Genomic DNA, 14484 nt, shown 5'->3' with positions numbered 1-14484 from the left:
CAGTGATTCTCTGCACTGTTAATTTAACCTTCAGAGAAAGGTTAGTATCTGCCATTGCTTTTTCTTGTTTGCTCTATCCCATTTAATTTATTTAAGACAAATTAATGTTGTAAGAATGGCATTCCATGCTGCATACAAGGGCTGTCTTGGGATATCACTTTCCTAAGTAAAAATTTCTGCCTATTTTAGCCCTGTCATTACAGTCTAACTAACTCAGGAAAGACATGCAACATACTGTCTCTCCAAAAAGCTATTCATAGCCTGTGGTTTATCGGGGGGGGGGGGGAACCAAACCCAAAACACCCCCCCCCCCCAAAAAAAAAAAAAACACAACAAAAACCAAAAAAAACCCTCAGAAAACCAAACCCCAAACCCAGCAAACCCCATAGAATAACATTTCAACTCCTTTCCAGAAGTTTACATTTATATTGTTGGTGTCTCATTTTTAAATAACCACTACTTGATAAGAGTTTACCGGTAGAGCTGTTTTGTATTTTTTGTTGTCTCATTGCCACTAATTGAATCTTCTGTTGAGAATGGATTCAGTATGACACATTGAGCTTTTGGTCAAAGTGTGAGGGCTAAGGTAGCATTAAGTAGAATTATTTTTTTCTAGAGTATATAATAATAAAAATACATTTTTAACCACCACCTCAAGCTTTCTATGACAAATAGAACTTTCATTTTTTTCTGGCATCTTGTGGGTATATAGACAAATTTCCATATATATATTCCACTCAAAATGGCTGTGTGGAAATGTTTTCCCACCAAACTTCATTGTTGGATTATAACAGACATCTAATTCAGCTACTTCCACTGTTGTTTTATGATGTACTATACATACTGATTCACATCAACTAAAATAAAAAATGAAGCTCCAGAATACTTTTTGTGCCTTAACCTAAGGACTGAGAAAAAAATTAAGAACTTAGCTCCTACAAATGTATGTCTGAATGTAGGCTGGTTGGCCATGTTCATTGCAGCTTAAACTGTGGGTAAATCACAGCAGACAACTAAAACTTGCAAACTGCAGTTCTTTTGTTTCTATGCATAGAAGTTTTAGTTGTCACTAACTTAAAACATACTTAAAAACACACATTGTTTGGATTTTGTGTATTTGGGGAGATTTTCTCTCTTCAGTGAAGGCAATTTAACCTGAACTTGAAAATTTCAGAGTATATTAATATGGGAAAAATGAAAAAAAAAATTTCTTTGATGATGATTTGTTCAGCAGTATTGGGTAATTTTAGTGTGGTCCAGTTTCATAAAGGGAAATGGTAAAAGCTAGCACCATTGGTTTAAGACATTGTGCAGTGGACTCACATACACTGACCGAAGACATTTTCATATATAATAATACTAGATTATTATTATCAGTCTAAAATCATGGAAATTTAGGGATGGAAAGGACTACAAGAGATTAGCCCCTTCAGGAAGGTATGCATATGTAAATTGTTCCTGATAGGCATGAGTATAACCTATTTTTTATTCTTTAAATACTTCCAGTGAATGGGATGTTTCACATCTCATTGATTTTTTTTTCCCCTTAAAGCTTGTTCCCCAAGTACTAGAATTTGAAGTCTTCTTTCCTGGCATGTAGGTGGTGCACGGTGCACTCTAGTCATCAGTTACCTGAATGAACATTCTTCTGCCCCAGAGCCTGTGGTCCCACTCCACTCTGGCTCCCATTCCCATGGGCTTCAGATCATTCACAGAGGGTCTCCTGCCTCTGCTCCAGCCCAAGCTTCTCACCCCTACTGCCTCTGCCTTGCTCCGTTTACTCTTCTCCTTCCTCACGTACAGCTTCTCGGTCTTCTTTGCTTGGGTCTTGCTTCCTTTCTCAATCTACTGTGTAGATACTAGTGAGGGAATACGAAGGCATTGGTGGGGGGGTTGGGGTGGGGATAAGGGGCACTGCATGAAAGCAAATATGGTTGAAACCTAACATATGTTGCCTTCTGCAGTCAAAAAGGTTTGTTGGAGCTCTGTGGCAGGAATGCTAGCTGGGAGCAGAAGTGAGCAGTCATAAGAGAAAGCAAGAAGGGAAGAAAGAGAAGATACTAGAAAGGAAGGTGTATGTTCCCCAGATGCAAACTATCTTTTTACGATTCTGGGGATTACTGCAGATAAGAATAATTGCAGCGAAAGCCTCACTGAGCTTCTGCTGCCCTGTGATAGTGAAGCTCCAGCACAGATGGAACCTGCAGGATGCTTCGGTGATAACTTTAACAAGATCCTAATTATGTATGAACTGTGCTTCTTTTAAAGCTTAATGATTTTGTGGTATATAGATAACTATGCTAATACATATCTAGGACAATTAAAGGACTGTACCATATTTCAAAGCTGTTCTTCATTGGATCCAGACAAGTAGGTTTTTCCAGTGAAAGTTGTTAGATTTTTTTTTTTTTTTTTTTTTTTTTAATGTGGGCAAAACTATTTCATTTCCAGCAATCTTGGAAAAACCAAGAGCTTCCTCATTCTATTCCATAACAGTTAACTCCAAACAGATACATTCTGGAAAAGTTATAGGCAGTAGAAAAGGATTTTAAAAAAATAAATAAGCACCAGTAATCCTGAAATACAGCTACCATGCATATGTAATAAATTCTTTTTGCTTTTCCCTTTCTAAGATAAAGGAATCATTTACTTTGTGGTTCATGTAGAGTATAATTTAAGCAGTGACTGTTACAGCAGGTACATATAGCATAACTACTATTAGCAAAGAAGCACAGACTAATTACCTAAAGTAGTTATCAAAAATAATTATTCTGAGCTTGAAGAATTCTGATGTATATGACAAGTCTAAAAGCAAAGGATATGCAATCCTAAAACGTAGACTCTATAATGCTGAATACCAGTAAACTATACTATTTCAGATGCTCATTCCTCTTGAAGTTCATTTGTCGTGCACTGACAGAACATAGGAGTAATGTGTTGTGGAGGGCATATTTAAAAGTAAGCTCCTATATCCATCATTTGGCATGGGTTTTATATACTGATAATTTAGCATCTGAATATATATCCCCATTGTTGGAAATTATTGGCATGGATATACACAAACTGGTTTTTGTTTCTCTTTAAGTAAATCAAAGCAGATTTTGATATTTCATTAAAGCTTTTAAGTTTGAATTTGAGAGTTTGACTTCAAATTAAAAATTTGACCTCAAATCTCTGGAACATCATAATCATGATATATAGTGAAAATCAACATGAACACATGAGAAAAATCATTGCCTCCCAGATGCTGAACACTGTTTATTCAGTTGCGAATGCCAGGTCAGTTTCTCCTGTTCAGTGCAATGCAACACCAGCTGAAGTACTTTAATTTGTTTTTAACCCTGTGGACAAACTGGTCTAATGAGATACTGTAAAATGTTATCTAATTTTTGTTAAACATGCTCCTCAGATGTAAATAAAATGTTCTCAATGGAACATTAGGAACAGACATTTTACCCACAATACTTTTCATTTTTTCGATGATGACTAGCAGTTTCCATGTCAACTACACACAGTGAAGAGCTTTTGGTGCCATACGGTTTACAGAACCATCTGTGTACTCCAAGGACAGCCTTGATGTGCACTGAAAATGCAAACTTGTTTTGTGAAAGGTTAACGTGGCAGAAATATATATCAAAAACTATCTACTGATATTCCCAAAATGAATTTTCCAGCTGTTCCTGTCAAATTCTTTTTGTTATTATTGGAGAATACCATTTTACTTTAGAAGAAAGTTATAAGCCTAGGAACACAGGAACATACAAAAGTGATTTTTTTGTTGTTGTTGTTTTAGGGTGTTTTTTTTAAGCAAGCTATGATACCTATGTTCTATAGGCAACTAGAGAGAATCTGACTTACTCTGGAATGGAATAATCATTTGCATCTAACAATATCCATTAAGGGTGTTCTCTGTGTAAAACAAGATTCAGCTTGCAATACTATTCAAAGTCATATCAGTCTCAGAGAATAATTGAAGCAAGAAATATTATTTAAGAAATTAAATTCAAGAGGCTCTGATTCTACAAAGTTTGCTGTTGTATGGTGAAGTCATCTTTCCCTCATAGGAACTTTTCTACAAACATGTTCTTTTTCTAATTTTGTTCTAGTTTTCTTTTTTAGTCTTGTGAATATTGTATTACTTCCTGCACAGACGATCATCTGCAGGAGCTTCAGATTCCCTCTACCATTTGCTCCATAACCAACTATGGATATTAGACCAAGGATTAAGCTTTCCTGCTGCAGGGTGCAGAGTTGCAAATTGTGGTTTTGTTTTAATTGGCAAAAAAAAAAATAATCCTTTTCTAGCTCTTTAAAGTAGTGATTGACATTCAAGGTGGGATTCACTTATTTTAACTTCATCTATCTTGGTTTAAATGCATAGTTGTCTTACTTCCTATACAGTTCATGGAAACAAGCCACTCCAGAAGGCAGTAGTTCCTACCTACCATAGAGCACAACTGAACATAGAGGGAACCCAGAGGGTTCTCTTAGGTTAGGCTTAATTTTTAGAGAGCTAGATTTGGGTATGATGAATTCTACCCTTGTTCCCAGGAGATAATTACAGGCTGTTGACCTCAGAGAGATGAATGGGATTTTTGAGATATGCTTGTATTTGGCATGATGGTCTAGTTGCAGCTAGAGACAACTCCTTGTAGAACATAGAAATAATCTGAATTGCTGTTGTCAGATGTTTTTTGAAATGTGTATTTGAGTCATCCATACACAATTGGAAATATGACACAGGACCTACAAGAGACCCACTTCTTTTTGAAGTGGCAGCTGCAGTCTTGAAGAGTTTTATGAGGCATTTTGAATGACACACTAGATGCATAATCTTAAGTAACTCCTAGCTTATAAGTAAACACTTAAAATTAGAGAGAAGTAAATGTCGGTCTTGTTACTTCTCTGGGATAATTAATTTTAATTACGAATGCAAAGGATTTTTACAGAACGCAATGAGAATGCCAATTTTTATCTTCTCTTCATAGCAGGGCAATCTTCTGAGAGTTCTTAGATCTAAGTTTGAATCTCTTGATGTGAAGTAGAAATTGATGCTGTCTCTTTTTCTCTATAGAGATACTAAAATGACTAACCTAGACTATTATAAAAAGGAAGGAGGAAAAGGAAGGAGCTTGGCTACCATTGTCCCTGAATTTGGAAATAAATATGTTGTGATCTCTCCTCTGACTTTGAAATGACTCCATATAATGCCCCAAAAGTATAAATTGCAACATGCAGAGACACATTAAGGACTGAAATAAGGAGAAACTTAAAAACCAGCATATACTTAGCATTTCTTAATGGGTAGCCTAGACCACTAGGGAGCATACCAATTTTAAGATCCAAGTCTGAGACCTATAGCTTTCCCTGTGCTTTACATAGGGATGTTGGATATGTAACTCAGAGATAGATTTCTGACATGGGAGTCAGGTGCTTGAATATCATTTTGGATCTAATCCTAGGTCTTGCTTCTCCAGCGATTTTCTAGTTTTGCATGAAAAATCGCACCACTTGGGCAAAAAGCAAAGAAGATGCAAACAGATGGACCTGCCATTAGAATTTTATTCCTTAGTAGAATACTATAATTTTTAGATTTAATTGATTTCAGTGAAATTTAGCTAAAATAAAAGAGAAAGGAGAATTTTGTTCTCAGTAGTAGTTGATGTTATATATGATGTCTGTTTGTATCTTAGACTCACTCTGAGTCATTCTTTAAACACTGTACCTTTTCAAAATATTTCTGGTTATTTATTTTTAAAGTAAAAAGCAAAGGTAGAGGTATTTGAATTTAAAGAAGGATTCTTCCCTTCACTATCAATAATCTTTCACACGTTTGATCCTGCAGCCAAGTGGTTATTTTGAAATAAAAGTGTCTTACCCATTTCCATGGCAATAAGCAATTCTGGTATCACAGTCTGAAGAGGAAGATCGTTCCTCCTACTCATAAGCACAAACAGTTAAAATTACCAAGAAGATTTTTGTTTCTTCTGTTCTTATCAGGACAATATTTTATTGTTTCTCCCTACTGCTGTCAGCCTGGCAGCCCTTCCCCAGCTCTTCCATTTTCTTCCAATTGAAACATAATGAATGAAATAATTTGAATCAATTAAAAGTAATATAATTGTCCTAAGGCTGTGTTGATTTACTGCCTTCCTTCCATTTCTCTTCTCTTGATATTCCCTTCTGTCTTTTGATTTCTTTCTCTCTTATCTCTGTATCTTTTTTTATGGCAGGGTTACAAACCTCCTTCTTTCTTTTATCCCTTGCCTCAGCAGTGATTTTTCATTGCCTTCATAGCTGCTCTGTAAGGATTTGCAGCTGCATTCCCATGGCTCCTCTTCATCCTGGCAGCAACCCACACAGTTTTTTTCTAACAACTCTTGCCTGCTTGTTGTAAGGGTGGGTGTCACATCACTAGTCTGTCAGTGCTTTTGTTAATTAATAGAGACAATGTTAATTGAGGAGTGATTTTGTTAATAGATGTGTTAAACCTCTAAATACACCCTGCATGAACTCAGTGTTTTCTGTAATCATTTTCCCACTGAGCTGGTTCATGCAATTCATAAAAGTTTGATGCCTTCTAGCTTGCATTCCAACTGCCTACCAAGCATTACAGTTTATATAATGACAAACTTGATACCAAAATCAGAGAAATTTGTGGAGCCTGACTGAAGACTCGAAAAAATCTTCATGAGCCTGATGCATTCTTAAGTAAAAGTGGGCTGCTTCATGTCTGTTGTCACAAACCACTTAAAATTCAGTGTTTGTCCAGAGATGGCTCAAACTAAGACAAAAAGCACTTTATTCCATTTCGTATTGATAACTCCCACCATACTACATTATTAAGGCATTACACTGTTACTACTACACTATTAAGACATCCATTGGACTACAATTTCCTGTTACCATGGAGAACATCCTGGCACATAAGAGCTCAGAATAAAGTTGGATGCTTTTTAGCATTTAAAATAGACAGTCTCAGTTTTGGAGTCTGTATTTAAAAAATTGCAGAACATGCTCTAGTTCATCTCTAGAGTGCAGTTAGCCACACACTGAAGATCACAGGAAGCTAAAAGCTGAGAAAAGAAGGTAAAGGATGGTAAAGGCTTTTGCCCAAGACAAAAATGTGTGTGACAAAGGTAGAGTTTTGGACCATCCTATTTGGTTGCTCTGTATACTTAACAGAGCAAACAACATCCCTAGGACACAATTCATTCCACCCCTAGCTAGACATCTAAGCACCAATGACCCTTCACCAATTGCAAGAAAAAAGTAGCTCTGATTCAGATACATAACCTTTAGGTATCCACACCCAGGAGATATTCTAACTATGGAATATGCCATATATTAACTATTAACTACTAATTAACTATGAACAGAGACAGCTTGATGAATCACTATATGGACAAGTGCCATTGTCTTGAATTCTGTGATTTGAATTTGAGATTATGGTTTTGCTTCTCTTCTCAATTGTTTCTCTTTGATCCCAAACCATTTTGCTGGGTTTTTAATCCATCCCCCTGTTGTGCATACATGTGTAAGATCCCTTTTTGCAGGATGTGTTTATAAAAGGTCATAGTTTTTAGGCTGCCATTGTGACATGCCTTGCCATACCTTGAATCAGTTACACTCTGTAAATTTGTCTAAATGATGACTGTTCTTGTAACAAAATCTCCTTTCATTTTGAAGTTATCATTCAAAGAAAATAATAGGAGACTGGCTTTGTGACACCACCTTCAGGTATGAAACAATTCTTAAGGTGGTTGTCTTCAATGTGGTTTGGTAGGACAAAGTATTGTATACATGGAATTTGTTTCTGTGAAATTAAAAAAAAAAATGCCTTTTTTAGTTTTAGTTCCATTTAGAGCAGCAGTGGGAGAGAAAAGGGAATTGAAATAATAACATTGACAAATGAAAAGGAAAAATGGTAGTGGAAATATTTTCCAGTTGGTACAAATAATGAAAAGTAATTTAAAAGGTACTTTGCAAAAAGGAATGCAGCAGGGCCTTTTTATCTGTTTGACACCACACTTATGATTCTTTTGAGCACCTTTCAAAACAAATTACTTTTGGGTCTTTCATGATAAATTGTATAACTTTTTTCTTTATCGTGTGTAATTACAATATTTATAATGAGTGCAAATCTTGAAAGAAAATATTGCACTTCCATATTGTTTATATTAAGGCAGAAAAGGCTGTGACATTCAGGAGTACAATTCCCTATTAAATATCAATATAAGGTAAATGAATTAACACAGTGCCTGATAACAAAAAAATCCTGTTAACTAATTACATTTTAGTTATAATAGAGAAAAAGGAAAGCACTTCTCTCTCTAGAAACAAGACTTTTGTAAAATGGGTTTTAGAAATTACAACACAAAAATTACTGTATCCAAAAGAAATTTTCAACTTTTATTCTGCATGGTTTTTTTGGCTGTTAGTAAAAAGCAACCTTCACACATGTAAGATTTCTAGTGCAAAATTGTTTAATTTTAACATATTAATACAAGAAAGAACAATTAATGGATCTGTCTAGTTGTTCTGATTTTAGCAATGACAGACTGCATAAAAGAAGTTTGGGTTTGATTCAATAACTTAATGCTATTCTTGAAGATCTGGCAACAATCTGTATATCAAGACATATTACTGTAGGTTGATATCTTCTTCCCTAAACTAAAGAAAAAATCACCCACAAGTTGTACAGTTCATTAATTAGCTTTTTATTCAGTTGAGATGACTGAAAATTCTTGTTATTTTTGTGCAATATTTTGAAAACATAAATTTTAATATCATCTTTTGACATTAGTAGTCTAATAGGTCTCATTTTCTGAAATAACCTGAAAATATACAAGTGTGTATTCTGAAAGGGATAATCATATATAGAGAATAGACCTATATTGACTTTTAAATACCATTTTCATTAAAACAATGGGTTTAATTTGAAATATATTTTTATACTTTAATGAGCAAGCCATTATTACTGAAAAGCAAAATTGTTCCTAAACAGACTATTCACTTTTAATGGCATGAACTGCAATAATTTTTGACCAAAGTCGTACTGCCATCTCTTGCAGTGGTAATATTAAGGGGCTCAAAACCAAAAAACAAACACACAAACAAAAAAGTAAAAAAGTAAACTTTTTCCCCAGTTGCTTATGCAATTCACTGTTGAAATTCTCCAGCAAAGAGCTTTTCTCTTTATTTCTTTCACAGATCAGAGACAAATACATAGATCTATATTTTCTCTTTCAAAATATGAGACTATCACTCTGAGTCACACCCTCTTTTACCATTCCAGGTAATTCACCTGTGGTTTTGCACTTTGATGCTTTGAAGTACATCTAAGAAGTCGTCTTCTTTTTTATAACTTACTGGGAACGATCTCTCTTGTGCTTTTAGGAGACACAGAGCACAGGTTGTATCACCCAGAATTTGAGGATAACACTTTTGTGTCACCTGATCCTATTTACAGAGATGCTCAGACAGAGTTACACTCATTGTATTTGTCAAGGTATAGATATTATTTACTTCTTCAAAAACTATTCTGTATAGCTTCCTGACAGTAGGTTTGATTTTATTCTTATCATTGCTGATGGTATTTTCAAAGTAGGTATCGCTATGTTGCTAAATAATTTAGCTCCACTCTACTGGACCAGGACCTGATCCTGTGATTGCCCAAACAAAAACGTTTTATTTCACTCCCGGGGTCTCTCCTGAGTTCACAAAACTAGAGTGTTCCTAAATAAAACATAGGTCCAGCTCTGACTATAGGGACTAGTCACAAAAAGCAATCTAAACAAGATAACCAAATGTTTGGTTTGACCCACACCTTACACTGTCCCAGCAGGTTTGGCACACTTACAGGTCCCTATACCACAGGGTATGTAACTCATGCCAGAAATTCATGCTATTAAAAAAATACTCGAGTGGGATGCAGCAGTACTACTGCAATGTTTCAGACACATAACAGTAAGGGGGCAGGGGGGAGACATAAAGAAAGAAGAAAAGAAAAAAAAAAACAGGTAGAAAATAATTACTATATCTTAATGTCACAGAAGTGGTGGATGGGGCTAGAAAACCCAGTGCTGTAGAGTCCATACTGAGTAGATTGTATCTAATTTTCTGTGGAAGGGGAAAACATCTTTCCCCTCCACAAAAAGCCTTGAATAGTGTTATTGCAAGCTACTTCTCATCACTTGTCCTAGGGCTAGAGGGCACTCCCTGGGTTCAACACACTTAACAATGTAGTTTTAGCTAAGGTATGTCTGTAATGGTAAATAAGAAAGGCCAAAAACCTTTGGTCTTGTTTGTTTGTTTGTTTTGTGGTTTGGGGTTTGGGTTTTGTTTTGTTTTGTGTGTTGGTTTTTGTTTTTTTTTTTTTTTTTTTTTTTTTTTTCATTGGGCATTTACCATTTCTTTTAATAAAATTCCATGACATGTCTTCATTTAAGAGTTTGAAAAAACACAATCAAATTAAACTGCATTGAACTATCATCTTAACGGAGGGAGTAAAAGAAGAGAAGGAAAATGAGAGATTTCTGACCTTCCCAGAACTAGGGGAAACACTAGGGGATACACTACTACAACATCAAAATCATCCCCAAATATTAATTCTGATCTAACACTCCTGGTGTATATAAAAAAGTATTAAGACTCATAAAATTGTTTGGTTACCTTATTCTTCCTTGACTGATATTTTAGATGTCCAAGTCCAATTTCAGTCTGAACTGCTACATTACTCCTATCACTCTTTGTTTGTATGTGTTTTCTGAACAAAATTCTCACACACACATACAGAAATGCCTCTGTCTTGGAACTACTCAGAGACTCTCAGTTCTTTGTTTTGTACCTGACATATCTGCAAATCATCTCTGTTTCCAAGTCTCATTTGGTAGATACTCTCACAAAATGTCTACTGGATTTAAGCTAGCACAAACCTCAGACCTGCTCCTCTTTGATTGCTCAGTGATTAAATAATTCATTCAGGATATAGGAAACCAAGACTCAATTCCTGTCTTTGCCGCTGGGGATTCTAACCTGCACTTCCCATGTGAATGTACTAAATTAGGGCATGTTCTGCAAGGGGGTAATTTCAGTCTGTCCTGCTCAATCTGTTCCACTGTGCATAGTCTAGGTAAATATTCATTAGGCTGGAGAGAGAGCATACAAAAGCCAGTAAAAGTTTTTGGGTCTTGGCTAATAGACTGAAAACTCAGAGCTTGGGCTCCCTGCACAGGGGATGGATAGAAAGTGGAGGTCCAAAATGCTGCATTCAGATGAGATGCTACTAATAGCTTGCCAATGAGAAATGCTAGAGATCTTACTTTCCACAGGGCACATGTGCCTCATCCCTAATCTTAGAAGCCATCACCAAAGCAGTTCCAAACACTCTTTTAAAGGATCAATTAGAGATTAAACATAAAGATTTTGTGTGGTTCTTGCAGTGGATGATTGCACTTTGATGCTGAAAACAGGTTAAGCTGCACAACTAGCAGCAGCTCAAAAGACCCAGTGCCTTTCTCAGTGTGTGCAGTGTCCATTGTGGGTCATCCTACGGCTGTGAAGCAACTCACACGCTGAAATGAGCTGGCAAGCATTAGCATGAAGGCAATTGGAAAGAGTCTTCTGGAGCATGCTTGAAGCTTACAAGTCCAAGTGCACTGAATGGCTTGGTATCCCTGCAGTACAGAGTAGCCATAGAGCAGTCAACAAATGGGAGACAGGATGAGGTGGAGAATGTCCTTATTGCTGTGACACTAAATATCAGTTTAAATATGTAAATATAAATATATACCGATTTTAATGTAGATAGTTGTTTCCTGTATATTAATACATAGAAGACATCTTTGTATCTTAATACCAGGAAACTCTTCCAAAGACTGCTGACTGAAGCTCTAGGAACCACAGATTCACTGGCATTAGGTTTATTTGCATCCTTAATAATATTTAACATTTTCAACATTTTACTTCTATCTTGATTATTAAAAAAAAAAAAGAATTAAAAAGGAAGTTTTTTGTGAGTGGGAAAAAAATAAAACAAACACTGAAATCTTAAGTGGCACTTGGTGGTGCTGTTGGATAAGAAAAATATAGAGGCATAACAGGGTGAGAAAGATTGTTACGGCGAGTTAAATAAAATTAAAAGAACGACAGCTTCATTCACCTCTGTCATATCCAATATTTCATTTCTTCTTTTGACACAAAGATTTTAAATTAGGCAGAATCATAATTCCTGGTGGTTTGTATTCTTGATAACTCACACAGGGGATACAGATCTTTAACAAGAATTTCATGCCTCTGAAGACTGACAGTTAATGAGGCTATTATTTTCATTTTTAAAGTGCCCAAATGTGGGATAGAAAATTGGTGGTTTCACATCTCTTACTGTCATCTTTCAGTGCAAATTTCATTCTTCATCTTTTAAAATCTTTTATAATATAAGGTGAACACCAAAATCATTAGATGATTGAATACCATATTTTCTATTGTAATGAGTATTTCATTAAACCAATAACCCTGTTTCCCAGATATAAATAGAACATGTTCAAAAAAAAAAAGAAAAAAAGAAAGATGAATACTTGGTCAAATTGCTTTGGCTGATGTAACATCTTGACATTGAACTGCATGTTCAGATCCTTGCTATCATCTAATTCACGATCCTTCTTCAGAAATATTCTTTTTTTAAAAGGTGTTCAGTGTGGCAGCTGTAAACAAAATCTTCAATTTGGCAATCATCACTGTTTATTGCAGTTCAAGCTAAAGGCATTTAAAATTTCAGCAAAGCACCTCGGGATCTTCCAGTATCTACTGAAGAGTGTTCAGATGTCCATTTTAAAAATTACTGAACAGACTAATTATGCAGTGGCTGATTTATAAACAGGGGGTCAATGGCATATTTGGGTTTTGAGGTATCATGCTGAAGTTCTTTTTAATTATAAAAGTCATTATCGTGTTAACTCTTTCATCAGGTTTAGTGGATTTTGAACTTCTGGTGCTCCCACCAGGATTACATTATAGCACTTTATGTGAGGTCAGAAAATATGTCAGAGCTTTAGCAGGGATTTTCAATGACAAAATGAAAGTTTTAGAATTGTACTTTGCTTCAAAGAAAGGGTCTCAGCAGTGGCAGTCTTTGTCACATTGGTAGGCAGACACATCATTAGCATCTTTGACTTATAAGAATAGGAAGCCTGAGGGCCCAAATTTTGCTTCTTTACAGTTAAAAGATGAGGCACTCAGACTGTGCCTGTGGCCAACTGCTGTTTTCAATATAAGGGGCAGAATAAGCTCACAGTGTATCTCCACCTTTCACCTAGGTGCCCTATGTGTAATTTTATTTCCTTTTTATTTTATTTTTGTTCTTTGGATTCAAATCCTAAGTGAGATCCTAAGCATCCTTAAATCCCATTCAGATCAGCGGCATTTGTAAATGTAGAGTAAGTTATCAGCACATTTTTAAATGCAGAGTATGTTATCAGAACCTCTTGGGATCTGGTTCAAAGCCTTGCTGTGTTTGATTTATTTTAGATGTATTTGATTTGTATTTTATTAAAAGAAACCCCTTCAAAGGTAATGGATAATATGCTTCAAAGACAAAATGCACTTACGCACTTATGCACTTGTGATCTCACAGAAACAGCATGGTCTGTTGGGTAAGTATTAGCCTGGGAAAACAAGATTGGGATTTCTGGGTGTTTCTGTCATTATTTATTGCCCTGCTGAATGACAAATGGTTCCCTCACGGTGGCTTGTTTGGGTTTTTGTGGGTTTTTTCGGTGGGTTTTTTTTGTGGGTTTTTTTTTGTTTGTTTGTTAGGGTTTATTTTGGTTTGGTTTGGTTTGGTTTTTCCCCCCATCTATAAATACAGTCTGATGATGAAAAGCTGATGTAAAAGTTTGGCCTTGTTACCGTAATCAGAAGAAGGCTGTGTTTCTTCCCAACAGGGTAAAGGGAAGTGGACATGAAAAGAACCTTGAAATCGTCATGTGGACTGTGTTGGGTTTGTGGGCAAGGTTTTAGTAGCAGGGGCTGCAGGGGTGGCTTCTGTGAGAAGCTGCTAGAAGCTTCCCCTGTGTCTGACAGAGCCAATGCCAGCCGGCTCCAAGACGGACCCGCCGCTGGCCAAGGCCAAGCCAATCAGCGCCTCTGTGATAACATATTTAAGAAAAACAGTCAGAGAGAGCTTTTGCAGCCAGAGAGAGGAGTGAGAAGATGTAAGAACATCTGCAGACACCAAGGTCAGTGCAGAAGGAGGGGCAGGAGGTGCTCCAGGTGCCGGAGCAGAGATTCCCCTGCAGCCCGTGGTGAAGACCATGGTGAAGCAGGCTGTCCCCCTGCAGCCCATGGAGGGAGGATGAGGGGGTGTAGAGATTCCACCTGCAGCCCGTGGAGGACCCCACGCCGGAGCAGGTGGAGACACCTGAAGGAGGCTGTGGCCCCATGGGAAGCCCACGCTGGAGCAAGCTCCTGGCAGGACCTGTGGCC

This window comes from Balearica regulorum, chromosome 1 (assembly GCF_011004875.1).
Source record: "Balearica regulorum gibbericeps isolate bBalReg1 chromosome 1, bBalReg1.pri, whole genome shotgun sequence".
Classification (NCBI taxonomy): Eukaryota; Metazoa; Chordata; class Aves; order Gruiformes; family Gruidae; genus Balearica; species Balearica regulorum.
Note: the sequence above shows the minus strand (reverse complement) of the source record.